Below are 12849 nucleotides of genomic sequence, written 5' to 3' on the forward strand. Positions count from 1 at the left end.
AGATGTCAATATTTAGAGTACAGTACAGTAAAATGGGAAGATTTTACTATCAATTTTCTGGAAAACCGTACAGTAACTTTTGCTGTGGATCACAGGGTGCAGAGTGGAATTGGCCTAGGTTCAGAATCCAGTGAAATATCTGCGTCACCTCTTACAGTTTTCCTGTAATCTGAGCTCAAAGATGTCAATATGTAGAGTACAGTACAGTAAAATGGGAAGATTTTACTATCAATTTTCTGGAAAACCGTACAGTAACTTTTGCTGTGGATCACAGGGTGAAGAGTGGGGGTCACCCAGAGTCAGAATCCAGTGAAATATCTGCGTCACCTCTTATAGTTTTCCTGTAATCTGAGCTCAAAAATGTCAATATGTAGAGTACAGTACAGTAAAATGGGAAGATTTTACTATCAATTTTCTCAAAAACCGTACAGTAATTTTTGCTGTGGATGACAGGGTGAAGAGTGGGGGTCACCCAGAGTCAGAATCCAGTGAAATATCTGCGTCACCTCTTATAGTTTTCCTGTAATCTGAGCTCAAAAATGTCAATATGTAGAGTACAGTACAGTAAAATGGGAAGATTTTACTATCAATTTTCTCAAAAACCGTACAGTAATTTTTGCTGTGGATCACAGGGTGAAGAGTGGGGGTCACCCAGAGTTAGAATCCAGTGAGATATCTGCGTCACCTCTTACAGTTTTCCTGTAATCTGAGGTCAAAGATGAGAATATATAGAGTACAGTACAGTAAAATGTGTTAAGTTTACTATCAATTTTCTCAAAAACCGTACAGTAATTTTTGCTGTGGATCACAGGGTGAAGAGTGGGGGTCACCCAGAGTTAGAATCCAGTGAGATATCTGCGTCACCTCTTACAGTTTTCCTGTAATCTGAGGTCAAAGATGAGAATATATAGAGTACAGTACAGTGAAATGTGTTAAGTTTACTATCAATTTTCTGGAAAACCGTACAGTAACTTTTGCTGTGGATCACAGGGTGCAGAGTGGAGATGGCCTAGGTTCAGAATCCAGTGAAATATCTGCGTCACCTCTTACAGTTTTCCTGTAATCTGAGGTCAAAGATGTCAATATGTAGAGTACAGTACAGTAAAATGGGAAGATTTTACTATCAATTTTCTCAAAAACCGTACAGTAATTTTTGCTGTGGATGACAGGGTGAAGAGTGGGGGTCACCCAGAGTCAGAATCCAGTGAGATATCTGCGTCACCTCTTATAGTTTTCCTGTAATCTGAGGTCAAAGATGAGAATATATAGAGTACAGTACAGTAAAATGGGAAGATTTTACTATCAATTTTCTCAAAAACCGTACAGTAATTTTTGCTGTGGATCACAGGGTGAAGAGTGGGGGTCACCCAGAGTCAGAATCCAGTGAAATATCTGCGTCACCTCTTACAGTTTTCCTGTAATTTGAGGCCAAAGATGAGGAGATTAAAAGTACAGTAGAGTAAATTGTGCAAAGTTTACTATCACTTTTCTCAAAAACCGTACAGTAATTTTTGCTGTGGATGACAGGGTGAAGAGTGGGGGTCACCCAGAGTTAGAATCCAATGAAATATCTGCGTCACCTCTTACAGTTTTCCTGTAATCTGAGGTCAAAGATGAGAATATATAGAGTACAGTACAGTAAAATGTGTTAAGTTTACTATCAATTTTCTCAAAAACCGTACAGTAATTTTGGCTGTGGATGACAGGGTGAAGAGTGGGGGTCACCCAGAGTTAGAATCCAGTGAGATATCTGCGTCACCTCTTACAGTTTTCCTGTAATCTGAGGTCAAAGATGAGAATATGTAGAGTACAGTAAAGAAAAATAGGAAGATTTTACTATCAATTTTCTCAAAAACCGTACAGTAATTTTTGCTGTGGATGACAGGGTGCAGAGTGGAAATGGCCTGTATTCAGAATCCAGTGAAATATCTGTGTCACCTCTTATAGTTTTCCTGTAATCTGAGGTCAAAAATGAGGAGATTAAAAGTACAGTAGAGTAAATTGTGTAAATTTTATTGTTAAATTTCTCTGAATCATACAGTAATTTGGGCTGTGGATCACAGGGGGAAAAGTGGAGATAAACCAAAACTGGGAGTGGATTGTGAAGCAAAATAGTCCCAGGACACAAAAGACTGCGTTTCTAAGCCAGTCGGCACCGATACCGTAATATGCGTAATAGTAGCGCAACAACATTTTCGGTGCGGCTGGCGGTGCGGCTAGCTTGACTGTGACTTCGTAAGTGAGGGCTCACTTGACCGCAGTTATAATCTTCAAGTTGTTTAACGATAAACAGATTTTGAATGAAAGCCACGGAACTTCGGTAGCACAAAAAAAGTCTATATTCTTTGTGTCCATATGGATCAGTCATATTACCATTATTTCCCCCTAAGGTTGCCAAAAGCACCAAGTTAATACTTGAAAAAACTGCAGCAATACACCAAAATAGAATCAATATTCTGTTTACTTGGTGACAACGCTGCTTTTAGCCTTCAATCAGAAAGCTTGAGTTGGCTAGTTTAGCATCGGGCTAACGTTTAAAGCTTTCACTTTGGGGAAGTAACTCGCATTACTGCTACTGCTGTGTAATCTTGGTTAAATTCACAGCATATTCCAGAAATTACCCTGCAATAACTAACTGTTAGAATAGCGGCACCGTATTGCATCACACTGAGTGCATTTCAATCATTTATCCCGCGAGTTTGCTAGCTAGCAAAATAATAAAAACGATTTTAAAAATTAGCATGTGTAACGTCCACACTGAAGAAAATGATTTACTAGGACTTACGCAAACTCCTCCACAGTGAAAACGTACAAATCCTTCTTGCAGACTCCTTGTATTTTTCGTTTTCCAGCAAACACTCATTAAAACGGCCTCCAGGCACGTTAGTGCGCTCACCCCCGACTGTTCGGGGAGGGGGTGGGGGGTCACACATTGAAACAGACTGACGTGCAGAGGTACAAGGCAGCCCAGGCAGAGAAATGTTGCTTTTAGACTTTGCCATTTTATTTCTCTATCTGATAAGAAAACTATTCAATCAGATAGTTATTTGTGGTGAATGAAATACAGTTTCAAGACGTTTTAAGCACCAAATCCGAAATAGAAGCACTACAATATATCCAAGATTTTTCAAGGATTTCAAGCACCCGTACGAAACCTGCATATGCAGTTGATGATTGTTAAAATAAAATAGAACATTTTCATCAATTTCTTGTTTGCTTCGGAATCTACGACATGGCTATATACAGAAAAGCTCGACATGTTATGCAAAAGAAAAAAAAATACACGAACAAAAATTCTCGTAATTGTCATTTTCGTAATTTCAAAATTCTCCAAAACTAACATTTTCTTTGATTGACTCATATTAAATTGCCTACGGTCAAATTTAGTGTGAACAATATTACACAAACAAACATGTGTGTGCGCGCCTGCGCATACATTAGAATCACTTTGATCCCTTGTGACGCGGTAGCTTTGCTTCGATCCTTCATGACGTGGTAGCTTTGCTTTGATCCCAAAACCCATAATACGAGCGCTCACCCATTATACTTTATGGCATAACGGACGTTGACCTGACACCAACCCAAACCCTTTCCAGATGTTTTCAGAGTATTTTACAAAAGAAACCAAAACAAGTTCAGTTTTGTTTCTAACCAATTCACAGAGCAAACAGACAGATCGTGGCTATTAAAGTCAACAAGAGCGACCCTGAAATTCTGCAACAGGCAAAACTGACCAAAGAACAATTTCAATACGAGACAGATTATCAATCCAAGGAAACTGGATATATAAAACCTAAGCGTTTCAATGACCTCGAACAACTACTGAAGGTTAGGCGAGCACCTGAAAATGGTCAACCATTATTTGTTAGTCTAATCAAACAGATGTTGGCCATGTTTCTGAGGTCGGTTTTCTCCTTTTTTATGTTGTTCTTTCAGTTTTTCTCCTGAGATGAGGTATGAAGTGTCTGTGGTGCAGCTGATCTGGTCTGTCTCGAGACAGTCCAGGCTGCACTCACCTGCAACAGGTGGAGACTCACCAGAACATTCAGACCTCACAAATTGTGTCTTTCTCAACTCTTCTATAAAGGGTTTCTCTCAGGAGGGGAAGGCAGTGAGGCCTGGAGGAGGTCCACCCCATCACGAGGGCTGGCTAGACTTTCTCAGCCTGTGTGAGTGTATGTGTCTGCACGACCGTGTTTATTGTTTTATATATTTCAAAAAGACGCATGTCCTCACATCTGCAGTTTCTTTGGTGGATCTGGTCTCGTCTGTCTTGAGACAGTCCAGGTTGCATCCACCTGTAACAGGTGGAGACTCACCAGTGCGTTATGAACTCTGAATGTGTGTGCAGTGTGCGCAAAAGTTTCCATGTTCGGATTTCTTTGGGGGAGTTTATCTCTGGATGTGTGTAAATGTATGTGCATTCATATGTGCCTGCATGGAGATCTGAGGTTGGCTGGTAGGATGGACCTCTGCGCATAATCACATGTGTGTGCAAGCATTTCCGTGTTTGGATTTCTTTGGGGCGGTCCATTAATGTAAAGAGCGGTGAGGCGGCCCGCTCCCGGTTTTTCCTGCTTTCTTTCCCGCACCTGGAGGGCGTCACAACCTCCTCATGAGGGCTGGCTAGTTTTTGGGAGTGTGTGTGTGTCTGTACAACTGTGCTTATTGTTTTGTGTATTCCAAACTAACAGGATTATGACATCACATATATTTAGAATCTTACCACCAATTTGATCCTTTGATCCTTGAATCCATAAATAGGGGTGAGAAGCGATGACTTTTAGTCCATTAATCACAGCATTTATGTTCGCAGAACTGAAACGTTCGCCAGAGAAGTATTTTGAAACATCTGGATCCTTTTCGGAGTAACTGTTTGCAGATTCCAACATGTCTCAGAGAAAACAACCCTACAGATTTTTAAGGTAAGTTTTCTTTCTTTTTTCTTTTTTTCTGTTGTTCACTAAAAGAAAACGGACTCACACAGGCTCACCTCTACATGGCTGCCGTCTCCTCTAACCCTGCATGTTTCTAAGGCAAGTTTTCTAATTGTTTATGTTGTTCTTTTAGTTTTTGTCCTGAGATGAGGTTTGAAGTGTTTGTGGTGCACCTGGTCTGGTCTGTCTTGAGACAGTCCAGGCAGCACCCACCTGTAACAGGTGGAGACTCACCAGGACATTCAGATCTCACAAGTTTTGTGTTTCTCAACTCTTCTGTTGAGGGTTTCTCTGAGAAGAGGAGTGCAGTGAGGCCTGGTGGAGGTCCACCGATATAAAGGGTGGCCATGTGTGTGTATCTGTTAATGTCTGGATGTGTGCAGACTTATGTGCCTTAGTTTGTGTATGCGTGGAGATCTGAGGTTGGCTGGTAGGGTGGACCTCTGCACATAATGACAACTGTGTGCAAACATTTCCGTTATTGGATTTCTAGGAATTTGGTTTCTTTGGGGGACAACTGCTTAGTGCGTGTCAGAGTATGTCAACTGCTCAGCGCGTGTGAGAGTATGTCAACTGCTCAGTGCGTTTGAGAGTATGTCAACTGCTCAATGCATGTCAGAGTATGACAACTGCTTAATGCGTGTCAGAGTATGTCAACTGCTCAGCGCGTGTGAGAGTATGTCAACTGCTCAGCGCGTGTGAGAGTATGTCAACTGCTCAATGCGTGTCAGAGTATGTCAAATGCTCAGCGCGTGTGAGAGTATGACAACTTCTCAGTGCATGTGAGAGTATGACAACTGCTCAGTGCATGTGAGAGTATGACAACTGCTTAATGCGTGTCAGAGTTTGTCAACTGCTCAGTGCGTTTGAGAGTATGTCAACTGCTCAGTGCGTTTGAGAGTATGTCAACTGCTCAATGCGTGTCAGAGTATGTCAACTGCTCAGCGCGTGTGAGAGTATGACAACTGCTCAGTGCGTGTCAGAGTATGACAACTGCTCAGTGCGTTTGAGAGTATGACAACTGCTCAGTGCGTTTGAGAGTATGTCAACTGCTCAGTGCGTGTCAGAGTATGACAACTACTCAGTGCGTTTGAGAGTATGACAACTGCTCAGTGCGTTTGAGAGTATGACAACTGCTCAGTGCGTGTGAGAGTATGACAACTGCTTAGTGCGTGTCAGAGTATGTCAACTGCTCAGCGCGTGTGAGAGTATGACAACTGCTTAGTGCGTGTCAGAGTATGACAACTGCTCAGTGCATGTGAGAGTATGACAATTGCTTAATGTGTGTCAGAGTATGTCAACTGCTCAGTGCGTGTGAGAGTATGACAATTGCTTAATGCGTGTCAGAGTATGTCAACTGCTCAGTGCATGTGAGAGTATGACAACTGCTCAGTGCGTGTCAGAGTATGTCAACTGCTCAGTGCATGTGAGAGTATGACAACTGCTTAGTGCGTGTCAGAGTATGTCAACTGCTCAGCGCGTGTGAGAGTATGACAACTGCTTAGTGCGTGTCAGAGTATGACAACTGCTCAGTGCATGTGAGAGTATGACAATTGCTTAATGCGTGTCAGAGTATGTCAACTGCTCAGTGCGTGTGAGAGTATGACAATTGCTTAATGCGTGTCAGAGTATGACAACTGTTCAGTGCGTGTCAGAGTATGTCAACTGCTCAGTGCATGTGAGAGTATGACAACTGCTTAATGCGTGTCAGAGTATGACAACTGTTCAGTGCGTGTCCGAGTATGTCAACTGCTCAGTGCATGTGAGAGTATGTCAACTGCTCAGTGCATGTGAGAGTATGACAACTGTTCAGTGCATGTGAGAGTATGTCAACTGCTCAGTGCATGTGAGAGTATGTCAACTGCTCAGTGCATGTGAGAGTATGACAACTGTTCAGTGCGTGTCCGAGTATGTCAACTGCTTAGTGCTTGTGAGAGTATGTAAACTTGTCGCGGGGTCCTCTCCGAAACTTCTCCCGAACAAATGCAGGCGTAGTCAGGAAGCATTCAGTGTGGATAGTTTATTCTGCCGGCCTCCCAGGTGCACAAAAGATTTTTTACAAAAAAAATAGAAAACTGACTTAAGTCAACACAAAACAAACATCTATATAAAAAACACAGTCTGCATGTTACCCTCTCTGTAACATCTCACCGAAAAAACCCAGGTAGGCCCTGACAGCCTTCTTTTATACCCCATGGCCCCTCCCACTAGGCATAATCGTCATCTCTTTATTATTTCTTCTCCTCAGCTTATTTCCAGCTGTATTCCTACAATACATATATAAGTAAATACAGACATTTATGGCCAATTCCAGGCAGCCTACAGTGTTTCACAATAACCAAAAAAACAAACAAAAATAATGCAGTTCACGTGACCTTTCAAGCGCGCCCGAACCCACTATTTGAACCCCGGAACACCATACCATCGGCTTGCATAACCACTCGTACAATCGGCGATCACAGCGAGTCTACGCGACCGACTTTATTAAAGGTAAGTGGGAAAAATATGTTGGCCACCCTCTGCGCCGCTCAAAATATACCTCTCACCCCTTTTTGTTTATCTGCCCGGTCGACGAAAAGACACGCAGCCACCGTAATTGTAGAAACTAATGGTGGTGGTGCGTGTATGCGCCCAGATCAGCTGTCTGTGGCCCGGGACGGTGTAACTCCGTTACATCATCCCCTTCCACCTGAAGGTTGGCGTTGTGCGGCAACCTGGAGAGATAATCTGCCACTACAGTGAGCTTGCCTGGTCTTTGACGGATGGTGAATCTGAACGGCTGCAGTGAAAGGTACCAGCATGTCAGTCGGCTGTTATGGTCCTTCATGGAATTGATCCAGGTGAGCGCTCGGTGATCAGTTTCCAACTCAAACTCCCTTCCAAGTAAATAATTCCTGAGTTTCTCCAGTGCCCACTTAATGGCCAAGGCCTCCTTCTCCACAGTTGAGTAGTTGGTCTCTCGTGGCAGCAGCTTTTGGCTTAGGTATAGGACCGGAAGCTCTTCTCCAGGGTCCCCTTGGGCCAGCACTGCTCCCAGGCCGCTTTTGGAGGCATCCACCTGGACCAGAAATTTCTTCCTGAAGTCTGGGCTCCTGAGAACTGGGGTCGTACACAGGCAGGTTTTCAGCCTTTTGAAAGCTTGTTCACATTCCGCTGTCCATGTGACAGGATTCCGTTGGTCCTTGCTGGTCATAGCAGTAAGAGGGGCCGCAATAGTTGCAAACTGGGGCACAAATCTTTGGTACCAGCCAACCAGCCCCAGGAAGGGGCTGGTGCGAGGCCGAGGGCAGTTCTGGATAAAATCCACTTTATCCATCTGCGGGCGCACCACACCTCTGCCCACTTGGTAGCCAAGGTAGCGGGTCTCCTGCCGTGCCCACTCACATTTAGAGGGGTTGAGGGTCAACCCTGCCTTATGGATTCTTCCCAGGACTTCGGACAGGTGCTGCTGATGCTCTTCCCAGGTGTTGCTGAAGATCACTACATCATCCAGGTAGGCGGCACTATAGGGGTCACACCCCTGTAGTAATTTGTCCATCAGCCTTTGGAAGGTGGCCGGAGCCCCATGTAGCCCAAATGGCATCACCGTGAACTGGAACAGGCCGGCAGGTGTCCTGAAGGCGTTGTACGGTCGAGAAGACTCCTCCAGTGGCACTTGCCAGTAACCTTTGCACAGATCCAGGGTGGTGATGTACCTGGCCGCTCCAATCTTCTCCAGCAAACCCTCGATTCGAGGCATGGGGTAGGCATCAAACTCTGAAATGGAATTAAGCTTCCGGAAATCAATGCAGATGCGTAGGGAGCCATCTTTCTTGAAGATGATGACCACCGGGCTACACCACTCTGAGCAGGACGGCTCTATCACCCCAAGACCAGCATCTTCTCCTGTCGCAATTTATCCACTAAGTGTTGTGGAACCTGGTATGGACGTTGGGATGTCCATCCTTTAGGCATATCACATGTTCGACAAGGGTGGTCCTGCCGGGGTTAACTGAACACAGAGATGGAGTCTACCGAAGGATTTGGAGTAGCTCAGCAGCCTGCTGTGGGGTAAGATGAGTCAGCACCGGAGACATTGGATCGGCTCCCTGCTCGGGTTCTGTCTTCCCTTCTCTTGGCACTTCTCTTGCCATCAGAGCTTTCGCAGGGGCCTGGTGGGCACGCTCTTCCCATTCTTTCAGGAGATTCACATGGTAAGTCTGCTTCGGTTTCCTCTTTTCAGGAAGATGAATCTCATAGGTCACTGGCCCCATTCTGCGAAGAACCTTGTATGGCCCTTGCCATTTCGCCAGAAGTTTACTGTTGGCTGAGGGGAGAAGTAACAACACCTTTTGACCAGATTGAAATTCACGTTGCCGGGCCTATTGGTCATACCAGGTCTTCTGGCTTCGTTGAGCGTCTCGCAGGTTGACCTCGGCCTCTTCATGGTATCTCCCCAACCGATCTCTCATTTCCAGCACAAATTGCACCACTCCTTTATCATTTGGAGCAGAAGCAGGAGACTCCCGACCCTTCCGGAGGAGATCCAACGGCCCCTGCACATCCCAACCATAGAGTAGCTCGAATGGTGAGAAACCAGTGGAAGCCTGGGGAACTTCTCTGTACGCAAACAGCAGGAAGGGTAGCCACTGGTCCCAGTCTTTCCCAGTGTCTGACACAAACTTCTGCAGCATCCTCTTCAGAGTTTGGTTGAACCTCTCCACCAACCCATCTGTCTGTGGATGGTAGGGTGACGTCCTGATGGCAGAGATGCCTAGCTGGTTGTGGAAGAGCTGCATCAACCTAGAGGTAAAGTTAGTCCCTTGGTCGGTCAAAATCTCATCTGGTATCCCCACCCGGGAGAACAGCTGTACCAGTGCACGCAGAGCATTGGGTGCCGTGAGCGCACGCAGAGGGAAAGCTTCTGGGAAACGAGTCGCATAATCACACACCACCAAAATGTACTGATGACCCCGACTATTTTTTACCAGACGACCCACAATGTCCATAGCTATCTTACGGAAGGGGGTGGAGATGACCGGAAGTGGCTGTAGCAGGGCCCTGTCAGACTTGCGAGCTGGACAGGTTTTCTGGCAGGTAGGGCATGTACGGCAATATTTTTGTATGTCTGTGTACATTGACGGCCAAAAGAAACGTGAGCTAACTCGCATATAGGTTTTTTGGCGACCCAGATGACCTGCCCAGGGGAGGGTATGTGCTAGGTGCATAATGAGGGGTCTACAACTAGAAGGTATCACAAGCTGTTGGTGGTCACCGTCAACAGCATACAACACATTTTTGTCAACAATGAACTTCTCTTTCCCTCCCCATTTTCCAGTTTCCCCTTCAGTCACATTAGCAAACAAAACTTTCAACGTTTCATCCTCCCTTTGCAACAAAGGGATATTTTCTGGTACATCGCATTTCATGCTCTTTGTGTCCGGCCCCTTTGACCATAGCTGCTTCTCAAAGCGGCGTTGGCAGCGGGATTTTCTTGGCCCATTAGTGCCACCCTCACACAGACTACTGTCAAAGTCTGGCAAGGGTTGGCATCCAGCCTTCGCCTGGGCTCTAGTGACCACTGGGCCAGACACATTTAATTTAGCATTCCCCTTATCCCCCACATCAGTCTCTGTCCACTGTTCTTCTTTTTCTTGCAGCAAGTCTATGAGTACAGGCAAGTCCATCCCCAGAATAACCTCTACAGGCAAGTTCTTTACCACCCCAACTGACAACAGGTAGGGCTGTTCATTAATAGTCACTGTTACCTCCACTTTTGGGTATGGATGTTTATCACCATGCGCACATAAAACTTCTTCCTGTCTGCTATAGTCCACACTGTTCACTGGTACCAAACTATGCTTAATTAAAGACATAAAACTACCAGTGTCCAGCAAAGCAGTAGCCTGCTGACCATTGACCTTTACTTTTTTATAGCGTTGCACATCCACTGGCTGGACCCTTGTGGGCTCCATCTCCAGCCGGGGTGCATAGCAGGCACCAGTGACTTTAGCCTTCCGGATAGGGCATACCGAGGCTTTATGACCTGGCTGCTGGCAATAATAACAAAGACAGTCCTTACCCGCTGCTCGTAAGTTTGATGCCTTGGGGTTTTCTGGTGGCTTTGGGTTGCTCTCCCTCTTCAGAAGACCCGATGATGGGAGTGGTGGTCGCTGTGGCGTCCCAGATGAGCATGCAGGTGGTGCTCCTTTACGCGCATTGAAGTACTGTGACACCAGCTTAGCAGCAGTCAGTCCATCTGCTGGCTCATGCTCCCTCACCCTGGTCCTCACCTCCCCTGGAAGTACCCGGATTAACTGCTCCAAGATGATAGCTTCTCCCATCTCTTCTTTAATATGCTGCTCTGGTCGGATCCAGCGCCGATAGAGGCCCTTCAGGCGATAATAGGTCTCAGTGGGGCTCTCACCAGGTGGAACTGTATTGGACCTTAACTTCTGCCGATACGTCTCAGAGGAAATGTCAAATTTGGTTAGCAACGCAGCTTTTAAATCTTCATAACGATTGGCTCTTTCTTCATCCATTGCAGTGTAGGCCTCCAACGCCTTCCCCGATAGCAGTGGAACCAGATGACCGGCTCATTCACTCTCTGGCCATTTCCAGGTTTTGGCAACTCGCTCAAAACTCCACAAATAGTTCTCAATGTCTTCCCCCATCTGAAAGGGTGGAATTTTCGGCCCAGCAGATCGCATCCACTTTGAGACTGACTGGATGAGGCTGTTGGTCACTGCTTTTGACTGAAGAGAGGGAACCTCCTCTGGGGGATCCCGGTATCCTCTTTGGTGTGCAGGTGTAGGCAGTACCATTCTGGGGCTGCTTGCTGTTGCGGTGCTTGGCGTGGCCGTTGCTGCTGTGGTGCTTGCTCCGGCTGGTGCTTGGGCTGGGCTTTCCTGACCAGCAAAATCTGAATGCAGCTGAGCGTTGGGAGGGGAAACAGTCCTCAGCCCCCTGAGTTCTGCCAACAAAACCTCCTCTCTCCTTTGCTGTCCCGCCAGGAAGTCCCTCATCATCGCATTTCAGCTCTCCGTTTGGGTCACGTGCTGAGGTTGAAGCTGTAGGCAATGCTGGACCAATCCTGCCAGAAACCTCCTCCTCCTCCTCTGCTGAAGAAGACGACGCCGGTACTGTGTCCCATGCCAGGTCCTCTGCTGTCTTCTCCACTGGAAGCTCATGCTGCTGGGACCGCAGCCCTGTGCGCTTAACTGGGAGGCGCGTTTTCCTCTTCCGACTAGCCATCCCACTCCTGACACCATATGTCGCGGGGTCCTCTCTGAAACTTCTCCCGAACAAATGCAGGCATAGTCAGGAAGCATTCAGTGTGGATAGTTTATTCTGCCGGCCTCCCAGGTGCACAAAAGATTATTTACAAAGAAAATAGAAAACTAACTTAAGTCAACACAAAACAAACATCTATATACAAAACACAGTCTGCATGTTACCCTCTCTGTAACATCTCACCGAAAAACAGCCTTCTTTTTTACCCCATGGCCCCTCCCACTAGGCATAATCGTCATCTCTTTATTATTTCTTTTACCAAACACTCTTTTCTCCTCAGCTTATTTCCAGCTGTATTCCTACAATACATATATATGTAAATACAGACATTTATGGCCAATTCCAGGCAGCCTACAGTGTTTCACAATAACAAAAAAAACCAAACAAAAATAATGCAGTTCTCGTGACCTTTCAAGCGTGCCCGAACCCACTATTTGAACCCCGGAACACCATACCATCGGCTTGCATAACCACTCGTACAATCGGTGATCACAGCGAGTCTACGCGACCGACTTTATTAAAGGTAAGTGGGAAAAATATGTTGGCCACCCTCTGCGCCGCTCAAAATATACCTCTCACCCCTTTTTGTTTATCTGCCTGGTCGACGAAAAGACACGCAGCCACCGTAATTGTAGAAACT

Source organism: Neolamprologus brichardi, unplaced genomic scaffold, assembly GCF_056152115.1.
Source record: "Neolamprologus brichardi isolate AB-2024 unplaced genomic scaffold, ASM5615211v1 NODE_ptg000041l+_length_62621_cov_1, whole genome shotgun sequence".
In the NCBI taxonomy this organism is placed as follows: Eukaryota; Metazoa; Chordata; class Actinopteri; order Cichliformes; family Cichlidae; genus Neolamprologus; species Neolamprologus brichardi.